The sequence below is a fragment of the Rhinoraja longicauda genome, chromosome 19, assembly GCF_053455715.1.
Source record: "Rhinoraja longicauda isolate Sanriku21f chromosome 19, sRhiLon1.1, whole genome shotgun sequence".
Classification (NCBI taxonomy): Eukaryota; Metazoa; Chordata; class Chondrichthyes; order Rajiformes; family Arhynchobatidae; genus Rhinoraja; species Rhinoraja longicauda.
This window is the reverse complement of record NC_135971.1, coordinates 27,037,278-27,051,749: the sequence shown is the minus strand read 5'-3', so window position 1 is coordinate 27,051,749 and position 14,472 is coordinate 27,037,278.

Below are 14,472 nucleotides of genomic sequence, written 5' to 3'. Positions count from 1 at the left end.
GCAAGTGGGGGTAGTTGAGGAAGGTACCATGAAAACTAAAATACATTTGGACAGGTACATGGATTCAAACGTTTCGGAGGAATATGGGCCAAATGTGGGCACCTGCGACTGGCGTAGTTTGGCGCCTTGTTGGCTTAAAAACAATTTAAAAACACAGAATTCCAATCGTTATCAGCCCTTTATCTGCCTGGTTGTAAAGAACACATGGACTGCGGTTGATGAAGCCATGACGTTACGCGCCTTCCTCTCGCTGAGGAGACTTTGTGCTGCTCGCCGGGATGCGGATAGAGTCCAGGCGTACCCGTATGGGGCAGATTGCATGTGTCTGTGGGGCATTGTCACCGTCTTTATTGGGCTGAACGCTACACAGAGTCAGGCAGCATCTGTACAAGGAATATGGATAGTCGACGTTTGAAGACAAGGACCCTTCTATAGACTCTTTATTTGGCTAGCTCGAATAAAGTTAAAATATAACGAAGCGGATTATCATTGAAATGCTTAATATTTAACGAATATAACTGTCTAATTCTTTAAAGCATATGCTTGATGAAACTGTTCCGGACTGTCCCTTTGTTGTCAGAATTTGTAGCGTGGGAGGTCCATGCCTGGGATGGTGGTGACTGCTTTAGAAGTGTCAGCGCTGAACAAACGTATCCCTTCCACCTCACTGACATCTCAACTCGGATGTGATAATGAGGGCCGACTGATTTTCCTTTATAAACTTCGGTATGGCCTTTGACATAGCCTCACATGAGAGAATGATTTTACGAAGTTAGAGCCCACGGGAAATGTATAGCCTGAATTAGATGGGTGACAGAAGACGGGAGATGATGACAAAGGGTTATTATTGCGATTGTAACTCCATTCCGAGTGGGGGTTTTGTCAGGGGTCGCTTTGTCCTTTGCTAGTTCCAATAACAAACAGTATGTCAATGCAGGAGGTATGAAGAGTAATTTCGTAAATCACTCCATTTGGTGGAGCTGGTAGTGCTGTTGAACATGAGCAGGGTGTTTTCGCCAAAGCAATGATATATCTGAGTTCCTAAAATGGATTGAGCAATGGGACGTGAAATATAAACCTGCAATACGTGAGATAGTGCTCTTTGGGAGGGTTAACAAGCCCTTGGCATCGATGCAGAGCTAAAGGTAAGACGCTAGTATGTTCTAATAATAGATTCAAGATTCAAGATTCAAGATTCAAGATTCAAGATATCTTTATTTGTCATCCAAAAAACAAGTTTTTTGGACGAAATTTCGTCACCCACAGTCCAACAATAAGAGCAATAAAATAAGCAAATTACACAACCCCTACCAACACAAAACCCCCCAAAAAGAAACATCCATCACAGTGAGTCTCCTCCAGTCCCCTCCTCACTGTGATGGAAGGCCAGAATGTCTTTTCTCTTCCCCTGCCGTCTTCTCCTGCGGTCAGGCTGTTGTCGTTGCCATGTTCCAGGCTGCGCCGGACGGTGAAATGTCCGCAACGGGCCGACCCAAGCCCCGCTGCAAGTCGGGGCGGTCGGGGCTCCCGACATTGAAGCCCCCGCCGAGCAGAGAAAATTCCGTGGCCTATTTCAGGCCGCGCCGGACGGTGAAATATCCGCGGCGGGCCGACCCAAGCCCCGCGATCCGGGGCGGGCGAACACGCTGCCGCTGCCGGAGCTCCCGATGTCGGCATCCACGCGGCCCGAGCCTAAGGCGAGTCGCAGCCGCTCCCGCAGCCTCCGAGAGTAATACAGTTACTCAAACCAGCCCACCACAGCAGTGGCGGTCTCCCGGTCACCACAACCTATATCTGCATCAGCTCCATTGGTTCGTGACCTTGTAGGGACACGAAGCACTTGTAAATCTAACCCTCAATAGTTCAGTTTGGAGATACCGCATTGCAACAGGCTCTGCTGTCCAGCGAGTCAATGCTGACTATTGAGCGCCCTTTCATACGGGTTGTACGTTATCCCAATTTCCCATCCACTCCATATGCGCCAGGGACAATTTACAGAGGCCAATTAACCAGAAAACCTGCACGTTTGGTAGATGTGCAACAAACCCGGAGTATCCGGTGGAGGCCCACGCTTTCACAGCGAGAACATCCAAAATCCACACATGCATCATCAGATATCAGGATCAAACTCACATCTCTGGCGCTGTGAGGCAGTGTGTTCTACCAACTGCTCCACTCCGCCACAACTGGGCCAAAGTTATGTTTCTGATCTTTAGCATTTTGTTTACACAGAACGACTGCTTTGGTCCCAGGAGGTTGGAGCGGCTGGTGCAGCGTCCGGGCGGGAAGTTTAAAAACCGAGCGCGGGGCTTTGTTCACAGACGCCCAGGAGCGGTTGGTGCAGCGTGTGGGCGGGGCCCAGGAGGGGTTGGTGCAGCGTGTGGGCGGGGCCCAGGGGCGGTTGATGCAGCGTGTGGGCGGGGCCCAGGGGCGGTTGGTGCAGCGTGTGGGCGGGGCCCAGGAGCGGTAGGTGCGGTGTGTGGGCGGGGCCCAAAAGCGGTTGGAGCAGCGTGTGGGCGGGGCCCAGGAGCGGTTGGATCAGCGTGTGGGTGGGGCCCAGGAGCGGTTGGGGTAGCGTGTGGGCGTGGCCCAGGAGCGGTTGGATCAGCGTGTGGGCGGGGCCCAGGAGCGGTTGGATCAGCGTGTGGGCGGGGCCCAGGAGCGGTTGGAGCGGTGTGTGGGCGGGGCCCAGGGAGCGGCGTGTGGGCGGGGCCCAGGAGCGGTTGGATCAGTGTGTGGGCGGGGCCCAGGAGCGGTTGGATCAGCGTGTGGGCGGGGCCCAGGAGCGGTTGGAGCGGTGTGTGGGCGGGGCCCAGGGAGCGGCGTGTGGGCGGGGCCCAGGAGCGGTTGGAGCAGTTGGTGCGGCGTGTGGGCGGGGCCCAGGGGCGGTTGGAGCATCGTGTGGGCGGGGCCCAGTAGCGGTTGGAGCGGCGTGTGGGCGCGGCCCAGGGGCGGTAGGAGCGGCGTGTGGGCGGGGCCCAGGGGCGGTTGGAGCGGCGTGTGGGCGGGGCCCATGGGCGGTTGGAGCAGCGTGTGGGCGGGGCCCAGGGGCGTTTGGAGCAGCGTGTGGGCGGGGCCCAGGGGCGGTTGGAGCAGCGTGTGGGCGGGGCCCAGGGGCGGTTGGTGCAGCGTGTGGGCGGGGCCCAGGGGCGTTTGGAGCGGCGTGTGGGCGGGGCCCAGGGGCGGTTGGTGCAGCGTGTGGGCGGGGCCCAGGGGCGGTTGGTGCAGCGTGTGGGCGGGGCCCAGGGAGCGGTTGGTGCAGCGTGTGGGCGGGGCCCAGGGGCGGTTGGTGCAGCGTGTGGGCGGGGCCCAGGGGCGGTTGGAGCGGCGTGTGGGCGGGGCCCAGGGGCGGACGGTGCAGCGTGTGGGCGGGGCCCAGGGGCGGTTGGTGCAGCGTGTGGGCGGGGCCCCGGGGCGGTTGGAGCGGCGTGTGGGCGGGGCCCAGGGGCGGTTGGTGCAGCGTGTGGGCGGGGCCCAGGGGCGGTTGGTGCAGCGTGTGGGCGGGGCCCAGGGGCGGTTGGAGCGGCGTGTGGGCGGGGCCCGGGGAGCGGTTGGTGCAGCGTGTGGGCGGGGCCCAGGGGCGGTTGGAGCGGCGTGTGGGCGGGGCCCGGGGAGCGGTTGGTGCAGCGTGTGGGCGGGGCCCAGGGGCGGTTAGTGCAGCGTGTGGGCGGGGCCCAGGGAGCGGTTGGTGCAGCGTGTGGGCGGGGCCCAGGGGCGGTTGGTGCAGCGTGTGGGCGGGGCCCAGGGGCGGTTGGTGCAGCGTGTGGGCGGGGCCCAGGGGCGGTTGGAGCGGCGTGTGGGCGGGGCCCAGGGGCGGTTGGAGCAGCGGGTGGGCGGGGCCCAGGGGCGGTTGGAGCAGCGTGTGGGCGGGGCCCAGGGGCGGTTGGAGCAGCGTGTGGGCGGGGCCCAGGGACGGTTGGAGCGGTGTGTGGGCGGGGCCCAGGGGCGGTTGGAGCAGCGTGTGGGCGGGGCCCAGGGGCGGTTGGAGCAGCGTGTGGGCGGGGCCCAGGGGCGGTTGGAGCGGCGTGTGGGCGGGGCCCAGGGGCGGTTGGAGCAGCGTGTGGGCGGGGCCCAGGGGCGGTTGGAGCAGCGTGTGGGCGGGGCCCAGGGGCGGTTGGTGCGGCGTGTGGGCGGGGCCCAGGGGCGGTTGGTGCAGCGTGTGGGCGGGGCCCAGGGGCGGTTGGAGCGGCGTTGGTTTAAAAACGTTCCATCTCACTTCAAAAAAAGCGGACGAGAGGAAGTAGCTGATTGGTGGAAAACCCAGGTTTGTATTTCTGCTTTTTGTTCGTACTTTGTAGTTAATGGTTCGGTGAGTTAATGGTTCGGTGAGTTAATGGTTCGGTGAGTTAAGGGTTCAGTGAGTTAAGGGTTCGGTGAGTTAATGGTTCGGTGAGTTAATGGTTCGGTGAGTTAAGGGTTCAGTGAGTTAAGGGTTCGGTGAGTTAATGGTTCGGTGAGTTAATGGTTCGGTGAGTTAATGGTTCGGTGAGTTAAGGGTTCAGTGAGTTAAGGGTTCAGTGGGTTAAGGGTTCGATGAGTTAAGGGTTCGGTGAGTTAAGGGTTCAGTGAGTTAATGGTTCAGTGAGTTAAGGGTTCGGTGAGTTAAGGGTTCGGTGAGTTAAGGGTTCAGTGAGTTAAGGGTTCGGTGAGTTAAGGGTTCGGTGAGTTAATGGTTCGGTGAGTTAAGGGTTTCAGTGAGTTAAGGGTTCAGTGAGTTAATGGTTCGGTGAGTTAAGGGTTCAGTGAGTTAATGGTTCAGTGAGTTAAGGGTTCGGTGAGTTAAGGGCTCAGTGAGTTAAGGGTTCGGTGAGTTAATGGTTCGGTGAGTTAAGGGTTCAGTGAGTTAAGGGTTCGGTGAGTTAATGGTTCAGTGAGTTAAGGGTTCAGTGAGTTAATGGTTCGGTGAGTTAATGGTTCGGTGAGTTAATGGTTCGGTGAGTTAAGGGTTCAGTGAGTTAAGGGTTCAGTGGGTTAAGGGTTCGATGAGTTAAGGGTTCGGTGAGTTAAGGGTTCAGTGAGTTAATGGTTCAGTGAGTTAAGGGTTCGGTGAGTTAAGGGTTCGGTGAGTTAAGGGTTCAGTGAGTTAAGGGTTCGGTGAGTTAAGGGTTCGGTGAGTTAATGGTTCGGTGAGTTAAGGGTTTCAGTGAGTTAAGGGTTCAGTGAGTTAATGGTTCGGTGAGTTAAGGGTTCAGTGAGTTAATGGTTCAGTGAGTTAAGGGTTCGGTGAGTTAAGGGCTCAGTGAGTTAAGGGTTCGGTGAGTTAAGGGTTCAGTGAGTTAATGGTTCAGTGAGTTAATGGTTCGGTGAGTTAAGGGTTCAGTGAGTTAATGGTTCGGTGAGTTAAGGGTTCGGTGAGTTAATGGTTCAGTGAGTTAATGGTTCAGTGAGTTAATGGTTCGGTGAGTTAAGGGTTCCGTGAGTTAATGGTTCAGTGAGTTAAGGGTTCAGTGAGTTAAGGGTTCGGTGAGTTAAGGGTTCGGTGAGTTAAGGGTTCAGTGAGTTAATGGTTCAGTGAGTTAAGGGTTCGGTGAGTTAAGGGTTCGGTGAGTTAAGGGTTCAGTGAGTTAAGGGTTCGGTGAGTTAAGGGTTCGGTGAGTTAAGGGTTCAGTGAGTTAAGGGTTCGGTGAGTTAAGGGTTCAGTGAGTTAAGGGTTCGGTGAGTTAAGGGTTCGGTGAGTTAAGGGTTCGGTGAGTTAAGGGTTCGGTGAGTTAAGGGTTCAGTGAGTTAAGGGTTCGGTGAGTTAAGGGTTCGGTGAGTTAAGGGTTCAGTGAGTTAAGGGTTCGGTGAGTTAAGGGTTCGGTGAGTTAAGGGTTCAGTGAGTTAAGGGTTCGGTGAGTTAAGGGTTCAGTGAGTTAATGGTTCGGTGAGTTAAGGGTTCAGTGAGTTAATGGTTCGGTGAGTTAAGGGTTCGGTGAGTTAATGGTTCAGTGAGTTAATGGTTCAGTGAGTTAATGGTTCGGTGAGTTAAGGGTTCCGTGAGTTAATGGTTCAGTGAGTTAAGGGTTCAGTGAGTTAAGGGTTCGGTGAGTTAAGGGTTCGGTGAGTTAAGGGTTCAGTGAGTTAATGGTTCAGTGAGTTAAGGGTTCGGTGAGTTAAGGGTTCGGTGAGTTAAGGGTTCAGTGAGTTAAGGGTTCGGTGAGTTAAGGGTTCGGTGAGTTAAGGGTTCAGTGAGTTAAGGGTTCGGTGAGTTAAGGGTTCAGTGAGTTAAGGGTTCGGTGAGTTAAGGGTTCGGTGAGTTAAGGGTTCGGTGAGTTAAGGGTTCGGTGAGTTAAGGGTTCAGTGAGTTAAGGGTTCGGTGAGTTAAGGGTTCGGTGAGTTAAGGGTTCAGTGAGTTAAGGGTTCGGTGAGTTAAGGGTTCGGTGAGTTAAGGGTTCAGTGAGTTAAGGGTTCGGTGAGTTAAGGGTTCCGTGAGTTAGGGGTTCAGTGAGTTAAGGGTTCAGTGAGTTAAGGGTTCGGTGAGTTAAGGGTTCGGTGAGTTAAGGGTTCAGTGAGTTAAGGGTTCAGTGAGTTTAGGGTTCGGTGAGTTAAGGGTTCGGTGAGTTAAGGGTTTGGTGAGTTAAGGGTTCAGTGAGTTAAGGGTTCAGTGAGTTAAGGGTTCGGTGAGTTAATGGTTCAGTGAGTTAAGGGTTCGGTGAGTTAAGGGTTCGGTGAGTTAAGGGTTCAGTGAGTTAAGGGTTCGGTGAGTTAAGGGTTCCGTGAGTTAGGGGTTCAGTGAGTTAAGGGTTCAGTGAGTTAAGGGTTCGGTGAGTTAAGGGTTCGGTGAGTTAAGGGTTCAGTGAGTTAAGGGTTCAGTGAGTTTAGGGTTCGGTGAGTTAAGGGTTCGGTGAGTTAAGGGTTTGGTGAGTTAAGGGTTCAGTGAGTTAAGGGTTCAGTGAGTTAAGGGTTCGGTGAGTTAAGGGTTCAGTGAGTTAAGGGTTCAGTGAGTTAAGGGTTCAGTGAGTTAAGGGTTCAGTGAGTTAAGGGTTCAGTGAGTTAAGGGTACAGTGCCATTTAGTAAAGGTACAGTTTAAAGGATTAAGAGGGATTTGATTTAATTTGCGGGTAAGACATGTCAGGTGAGATCGGCCCCGTGGAATGCTCATCCTCCAACATGTGGGAGATCAGGGATATTGTCGGTGTCCCTGATGACTACATGTGCAGGAAGTGTGTCCAGCTGCAGTTCCTGGCAGACCGCATTGAATGGTTGGATCTGCGGTTGGGTTCATACTGGAGCATCCACGATGCTGAGAAGGTCGTGAATAGCACATACAGTGAGTTGGCCACACCACAGGTAAAGGTTAAGCGGACAGAAAGGGAACGGGTGGCCACTAGCCAGCGTAACAGTAGGCAGGTAGTGCAGGAGTCCCCTGCGGTCATCTCCCTCCTAAACAGATATGCCATTTTGGATACTGTTGGGGGAGATGGCTTATCAGGGGAAGGCAGCAGCAGCCAAGTTCATGGCACCGTGGGTGGCTCTGCGGCAAAAGAGGGTAGGAAAAAAAGTGGAAGGGCTATAGTAATATGGGGATTCAATTGTAAGGGGAATAGATAGGCGTTTCTGCGGCCGCAAACGGGACTCCAGGATGGTATGTTGCCTCCCTGGTGCAAGGGTCAAGGATGTCTCTGAGCGGCTGCGGAACATTCTGGAGGGGGAGGGTGAACAGCCAGTTGTCGTGGTGCACATTGGCACCAACGATATAGGTACAAAAATGGGATGAGGTCCTACAAGGTGAATTTAGGGAGCTAGGAGATAAACTTAAAAGTAGGACCTCAAAGGTAATAATCTCTGGATTACTACCAGTGCCACGTGCTAGTCATAGTAGAAATAAGAGGATATTTCAGATGAATACGTGGCTTGAAAAATGGTGGAAGGGGGAGGGATTCAAATTTCTAGGACATTGGAACCACTTCTGGGAGAGGTGGGACCAGTACAAACAGGAAGGTCTGCACCTGAGCTGGAATGGAACCATTGTCCTTGGGGGAGTGTTTGCTAGTGCTTTTGGGGAGGATTTAAACTAATGTGGCAGGAGGATGGGAGCATGAGCAGAGAGACAGAGGGGTGCAAAATGAGGGTAGAAGCAATAGGTAGCAAGGTGAAAAGTAAAAGTGGCAGGCAGACAAATCCAAGGCAAAAATCAAAAAGGGCCACTTTTCAACATAATTGTATAAGGGGTAAGAGTGTTGTAAAAACAAGCCTGAAGGTTTTGTGTCTCAATGCAAGGAGCATTCAGAATAAGGTGGATGAGTTGAATGTGCAGATAGTTATTAATGAATATGATATTGTTGGGATTACGGAGACATGGCTCCAGGGTGACCAAGGCTGGGAGCTGAACATCCAGGGATATTCAATATTCAGGAGGGATAGACAGAAAGGAAAATGAGGTGGGGTAGCGTTGCTGGTTAGAGAGGAGATTAACGAAATAGAAAGGAAGGACATTAGCTTGGAGGATGTGGAATCGATATGGGTAGAGCTGCGAAACACTAAGGGGCAGAACACACTAATGGGAGTTGTGTACAGGCCACCTAACAGTAGTAGTAGAATTGGGGATGGCATCAAACAGGAAATTAGAAATGCGTGCAACAAAGGTAAAACAGTTATAATGGGTGACTTCAATCTACATATAGATTGGGTGAATCAAATTGGCAGAGGTGCTGAGGAAGCGGATTTCTTGGAATGTATACGAGATAGTTTTCTAAGCCAACATGTAGAGGAACTAACGAGAGAGCAGGCTATTCTAGACTGGGTATTAAGTAATGAGGAAGGGTTAGTTAGCAGTCTGGATGTGCGTGGCCCCTTGGGCAAGAGTGACCATAATATGGTTGAGTTCTTCATTAGGATGGAGAGTGACTTAGTTAATTCAGAAATAACGGTTCTGAACTTAAGGAAAGGTAACTTTGAGGGCATGAGACGTGAATTGGCCAAGATAGACTGGCAATTGATTCTTAAAGGGTTGACGGTGGATATGCAATGGAAGGCATTTAAAGACCGCATGGAAGAACTAAAACAATTGTTCATCCCAGCCCGGCATCTGCGCCCGGGATGAGGTGTTTCAGACTAGGGCTTCCGAGATGTCCTCGTTTTTCAGAAAATGGGGCTTCCCCTCCTACATTATAGATGAGGCTCTCACTAGGGTCTCTTCTACATCCCGCAGCTCCGCTCTTGCTCCCCATCCCCCCACTCGCAAGGACAGGATCCCCCTCGTTCTCACCTTCCACCCCACCAGCCAGCGGATCCAACACATCATCCACCAACATTTCCGTCACCTACAACAGGACCCCACCACTGGCCATATCTTCCCATCCCCTCCCCTCTCTGCGTTCCGCAGAGACCGTTCCCTCCGCAACTCCCTGGTCCACTCGTCCCTTCCTACCCAAACCACCCTAACCCCGGGCACTTTCCCTTGCAACCGCACGAGATGCAACACCTGTCCCTTTACCACCCCCCTCAACTCCATCAAAGGACCCAAACATTCTTTCCAGGTGAGACAGAGGTTCACCTGTACCTCCTCCAACCTCATCTATTGCATCCGCTGCTCTAGATGTCAACTTATCTATATCGGCGAAACCAAGCGCAGGCTCGGCGATCGCTTCGCTGAACACCTGCGCTCGGTCCGCATTAACGCAACTGATCTCCCGGTGGCCCAGCACTTTAACTCCCCCTCCCATTCCCAGTCTGACCTCTCTGTCATGGGCCTCCTCCAGTGCCATAGTGAGGCCCGCCGGAAATTGGAGGAGCAGCACCTCATATTTCGCCTGGGCAGTTTGCGGCCCGGTGGTATGAACGTCAACTTCTCCAACTTCAGATAGCTCCTCTGTCCCTCCCTTCCCCTCCTCCTTCCCAGATCTCCCTCTATCTTCCTGTCTCCACCTATATCCTTCCTTTGTCCCACCCCCGACATCAGTCTGAAGAAGGGTCTCGACCCGAAACGTCACCCATTCCTTCTCTCCCGAGATGCTGCCTGACCTGCTGAGTTACTCCAGCATTTTGTGAATAAATCAGGGAAGGTAGTGCATCCGTGGCTAACAAGGGAGATTAGGAATAGTATCAAAACAAAAGATGAAGCGTACAAATTAGCAAGAAAAAGCAGCCTACCAGAGGACTGGGAGAAATTCAGAGTCTAGCAGAGGAGAAAGGGCTTAATTAGGAAAGGGAAAATAGATTATGAAAGAAAACTGGCAGGGAACATACAAACTGACTGCAAAAGCTTTTATAGATATGTGAAGAGAAAAAGATTAGTTAAAACAAATGTAGGTCCCTTGCAGTCAGAAACAGGTGAATTGATCATGGGGAACAAGGACATGGCAGACCAATTGAATAAATACTTTGGTTCTGTCTTCACTAAGGAAGACATAAATAATCTGCCGGAAATAACAGGGGACCGGGGGTCAAATGAGATGGAGGAACTGAGTGAAATCCAGGTTAGTCGGGAAGTGGTGTTAGGTAAATTGAATGGATTAAAGGCCGATAAATCCCCAGGGCCAGATAGGCTGCATCCCAGAGTGTTTAAGGAGGTAGCCCCAGAAATAGAGGATGCATTAGTGATAATTTTTTTAAACTCTTTGGATTCTGGAGTAGTTCCTGAGGACTGGAGGGTAGCTAATGTAACCCCACTTTTCAAAAAGGGAGGGAAAGAGAAAACGGGGAATTACAGACCAGTTAGTCTAACATCGGTAGTGGGGGAAATGCTAGAGTCAGTTATTAAAGATGGGATAGCAGCACATTTGGAAAGTGGTGAAATCATTGGACAAAGTCAGCATGGATTTGTGAAAGGTAAATCATGTCTAACGAATCTTATAGAATTTTTCGAGGATGTAACTAGTAGAGTGGATAAGGGAGAACCAGTGGATGTGTTATATCTGGACTTCCAGAAGGCTTTCGACAAGGTCCCACATAACAAATTAGTATGCAAACGTAAAGCACATGGTATTGTGGGTTCAGTATTGATGTGGATAGAGAACTGGCTGGCAGACAGGAAGCAAATAGTAGGAATAAACGGGTCCTTTTCAGAATGGCAGGCAGTGACTAGTGGGGTACCGCAAAGCTCAGTGCTGGGACCCCAGCTATTTACAATATATATTAATGATTTGGACGAGGGAATTGAATGCAACATCTCCAAGTTTGCGGATGACACGAAGCTGGGGGGCAGTGTTAGCTGTGAGGAGGATGCTAGGAGGCTGCAACGTGACTTGGATAGGTTAGGTGAGAGGGCAAATGCATGGCAGATGCAGTATAATGTGGATAAATGTGAGGTTATCCACTTTGGTGGCAAGAACAGGAAAGCAGACTATTATCTGAAAGGTGGCCGATTAGGAGAAGGGGAGATGCAACGAGACCTGGGTGTCGTGGTACATCAGTAATTGAAAGTAAGCATGCAGGTGCAACAGGCAGTGAAGAAAGCGAATGGTACGTTGGCATTCATAGCGAGGGGATTTGAGTATAGGAGCAGGGAGGTTCTGCTGCAGTTGTACAGGGCATTGATGAGACCACACCTGGAGTATTGCGTACAGTTTTGGTCTCCTAATCTGAGGAAAGACATTCTTGCCATAGAGGGAGTACAGAGAAGGTTCACCAGATTGATTCCTGGGATGGCAGGACTTTCATATGAAGAAAGACTGGATAGGCTCGGCTTGTACTCGCTGGAATTTAGAAGATTGAGGGGGGATCTTATAGAAACGTACAAAATTCTTAAGGGGTTGGACAGGCTAGATGCAGGAAGATTGTTCCCGATGTTGGGGAAGTCTAGAACAAGGGGTCACAGTTTAAGGATAAGGGTGGAAGTCTTTTAGGACCGAGATGAGAAAGTTTTTTTCACACAGTGGTGAATCTGTGGAATTCTCTGCCACAGAAGGTCAAGTCAAGTCAATTTTATTTGTATAGCACATTTAAAAACAACCCACGTTGACCAAAGTGCTGTACATCTGATTAGGTACTAAGGAAAAAATGAAACATACAGTAGCACGCAAACCTAACAGCACATACAGAACAGTTCACAGCGCCTCCTCGATGAGCCTCAAACGCTAGGGAGTAGAAATAGGTTTTGAGCCTGGACTTAAAGGAGTCGATGGAGGGGGCAGTTCTGATGGGGAGAGGGATGCTGTTCCAGTCTAGGAGCTGCAACCGCAAAAGCGCGGTCACCCCTGAGCTTAAGCCTAGACCGCGGGATAGTGAGTAGCCCCAAGTCGGCCGACCTGAGGGACCTGGAGTTAGAGAGGTGGGTTAGAAGATTTTTGATGTGGGGGGGGGGGGGGGGATGTCCATTTAGGGCTTTATACGTGAATAGGAGCTTGAAGTTGATTCTGTACCGTACAGGGAGCCAGTGGAGAGAGGCCAGAATCGGGGTGATGTGGTCACTTTTACGGGTACCCGTCAGGAGTCTCGCTGCCAGTTGCAGGCGGGACAGGGAAGATTGGCTGATCCCAGTGTATAGGGAGTTGCAGTAGGGAGTTGCAGTAGTCTAGGCGGGAGGAAATGAAAGCGTGAATGATTTTTTCTGTGTCGTCGAATTGGAGGAAAGGTTTGATTTTAGCTATGGTACGAAGTTGGAAGAAGCTGGCTTTTACCACAGCGTTGACTTGCTTGTCAATTTTTAATGCAGAGTCAAATATCACGCCGAGGTTTTTGACATGCGGTTTGACTAGGCAGGATAGGCTTCCAAGACTGCCTGTTATCGATTTGATGGAGTCGGGGGGGGGGGGGGGCGAATAGGATGACCTCAGACTTGCTCTCATTTAATTGGAGGAAGTTCTGTGCCATCCAACATTTTATGTCCTCAAGGCAGTGTAAGAGGCTGTTTAAATTTGACTGGTTGTTGGGTTTCAGGGGGAGGTAAAGCTGAGTGTCATCGGCATAGCAGTGGAAAGAAATGCCATGCCTTTGAATGATTTGGCCAAGGGGGAGCATGTATATAGAGAAGAGAATGGGGCCTAGGATGGAGCCTTGTGGAACTCCGCAGGAGAGGCTAGCTGGAGCAGAGGAATACCTGCCTATGTTGATGGCGAAACTCCTATTTTTGAGGTACGAAGCGAACCAGCTCAGGGCAGTGCCATCAATGCCAACCGCATACCGGAGACGGTCTATAAGGATGGTGTGGTCCACTGTATCGAACGCTGCGCTGAGGTCGAGAAGGAGCAGGATTGCACAGTCGCCGGTGTCGATGGCGAGAAGCAGGTCGTTGTGTACCTTCAACAAGGCAGACTCTGTGCTGTGGTGGGCTCTGAAACCTGACTGGAAACTTTCCAGGATGGTGTTTTGGTGTAGGTAGGGCACTAATTGGTTTAGAATTGCCTTTTCAAGGACTTTTGACAGGAATGGCAGTTTGAAAATGGGTCTGTAGTTGCTAGGGGTCTCGGTTAGGTTTTTTCAGTAGGGGCTGGACCACCGCGTGCTTGAAACAGGTTGGAACAGTGCCAGTGAACTGTTGATAATAGAGAGGATGCTGGGACCGGCTATTGCAATGACATCCTTCAGAAGGGCAGTGGGGGCAGGATCAAGGGGGCAGGTTGCAGGTTTCATAGCGGAGACAAGCTTTGCAAAGGAGGATAGAGTGATGGGTTGGAAACAGTCCAATTTAGATGAACAGACTAGTGAGACAGCTAGCTCACGGATGGGAGGGGAAATGTTCATTCTAATGTTCTCAATTTGCTGGTGAAAAATTTAGCGAATTCTTCGCAGTTAGCAGGGGACCCAACTAAGCTGGTACTGGGGGTGGGACATATGACAGAGGTAATTGTGCTAAATAGGACCTTGGAGTTATGAGAGTTTTTAAGGTAGTTGAGGCCAGTTCATTGGCTATATTTAAGAGGGAGTTAAATGTGGCCCTTGTGGCTAAAGGGATCAGGGGGTATGAAGAGAAGGCAGGTATGGGATACTGAGTTGGATGATCAGCCATGATCATATTGAATGGTGGTGCAGGCTCGAAGGGCCAAATGGCCTATTCCTGCACCTATTTTCTATGCAAACGACAGAAGATAGCGACAAGATACACTGATCAGCCAAAACATTGTGACCACCTGCCTAATATGCTGTTGGTCCTCTGTGTGCCGCTAAAACAGTACCGACCCATGAAGGTGGCTGTCCTGTGGTATCTAGCACCAAACCTTTAGCAACAGATCCTTCAAGTCCTGTAAGTTGCGAGGTGGAGCCGCCATGAATCGGACTTGTCGATCCAGCACATCCCACAGATGCTCAATCTGATTGAGATCTAGGCTCAAGGTGTGGAGAGAGGGACAGGATTGAAAGCTCCATCACATGACTGAGAAGTGACCCAACATCCAACTAGACTCGATTTTTATAGTAAACTTTAGAAAATGTTGATCCCAATCAAAACAAATCTGCTGAGTTGACGAAAGTATAAAACACATGTTAAGTGTCACCACCTTTTCCCTTGACAGAAATCTTTCACAGCCACTGTGTATTTCCAACATTTCCTATTTGTTTCCTGGACATTCCCAGGTCTCTGTGTCTCCGCAGGGAAGACAAGAGGTTGTGCATAG